General features: G+C 48.5%; 1 protein-coding gene across 2 annotated transcripts in view; it reads right to left on the reverse strand.

The window, feature by feature from the left end:
* The window catches only part of bpgm (2,3-bisphosphoglycerate mutase), a 38,852-nt gene extending 37,816 nt beyond the window's left edge, over positions 1 to 1,036 (reverse strand). For both annotated transcript variants that reach the window (XR_006315063.1, XM_043713564.1), the window contains exon 1: positions 857 to 1,036. The gene's annotated coding sequence lies outside the window, so the exon portion shown is untranslated. The remainder of the gene's footprint in view (positions 1 to 856) is intronic.
* Between the last annotated feature and the right edge of the window lie 425 nt (positions 1,037 to 1,461).

Here is a 1,461-nt window from a genome sequence, read left to right on the forward strand (position 1 = left end):
TTGAGGAGAAACTTCTTCACCCAGAGAGTGGTGGGTGTATGGAATGCTCTGCCCCAGAAGGCTGTGGAGGCCAAGCCTCTGGATACTTTCAAGAAAGAGTTGGATAGAGCTCTTAAGGATAGTGGAATCAAGGATTATGGGGATAAGGCAGGAACAGGATACTGATTGAGGATGATCAGCCATGATCATAATGAATGGTGGTGCTGGCTCGAAGGGCAGAATGGCTTACTCCTGCACTTATTGTCTATTGAAAATCATAAATAGAACACAAATTGCTGGAAAATCTCAGCAGCCCCGGCAGCATCTATGGAAAGAAATCAAGAGTTAATACTTCAGGGTCAAAAGGATTCTGCAGAAGAGTCACTGGACCTGAAACATTAATTCTGATTTCTCTCCACAGATGTTGCCAGACCTGCTTAGATCTTCCAGCAGTTTGTTTTTGTTTACATATAATAACAAAAAGGTCTTTTCCAGGGGCTGGGGGAGTCCAAAACTAGATAATATAGGTTTTGGGTGAGAGGGGCAAGATTTAAAAGGGACCTAAGGGGCAACATTTTCACACCAAGGGTGGCACATTTATGGAATGAGCTGGCAGAGGCTGGTCAAGTTACAGCATTTAAAAGGCAGTTGTATGGGTATATGAACAAGAAGGGTTTAGAAGGATGTGGGCCAAATGCTGGCAAATAGGACTGGATTAATTTAGGATACCTGGTCAGCATGGACCAGTTGGACCGAAGGGCCTGTTTCTATGCTGTACATCTCGGTAACAAGTCTGAACAGGTTGATTTTAAAAACCTCAAATAGGTTTCAAGTAATATTAGACAGTTCAGAATAATTCAGAAGCATGCCTTTTTACCAAAGGGGAAGTTGATGCTGACAGAACCACAGTCCCTTCAGAACCACAAAGCGCCAGAAGGAGGTTTCAATCGTCCTCACCGTGACCCCGAGAATCTCTCACAAAAACCCCCGCTCCCGGTGAAATGGGGACGGAAGAACAGTTACAACCCGCCCCGCGGTCTGTGCCCCTCCCCGGGGCCGTCACTCACTCAACCCCCGGAGCTCGCTCCCAGTGCCCGGCCGAGACCCTTCTCACCGCCTCCCCGTTCAAGGCCCACCATCACCCGGCAACCGCACCCCGGACCAATCACCGGCCGCCTCTCTTCCAGCGGGTGGAAGTCGGACCAATCGCACCGCGTCTCACAAACGGCCGGCTGTGAGGGCGAGAAGTTTCTGGAAACCGTCAAAGCGTGTTGGGTCAGCATCTGAAGGTAGGGAGAATGAGATTTTAAATAAACTGCTCAGGGGGGCCAGGTTAGTGCTGAGCAGGTTGATGCTTGATAGTGCTATTGATTGATGACTCCTTCCATCACTTTACTGGAGATCCACAGCAGACTGAAGCCGCAGCAGTTGAGCACAAAAAGATCATAGAATCCCTACAGTGTGGAAACAGGACATTTAGAG

Source organism: Chiloscyllium plagiosum, chromosome 23 (genome assembly GCF_004010195.1).
Source record: "Chiloscyllium plagiosum isolate BGI_BamShark_2017 chromosome 23, ASM401019v2, whole genome shotgun sequence".
Classification (NCBI taxonomy): Eukaryota; Metazoa; Chordata; class Chondrichthyes; order Orectolobiformes; family Hemiscylliidae; genus Chiloscyllium; species Chiloscyllium plagiosum.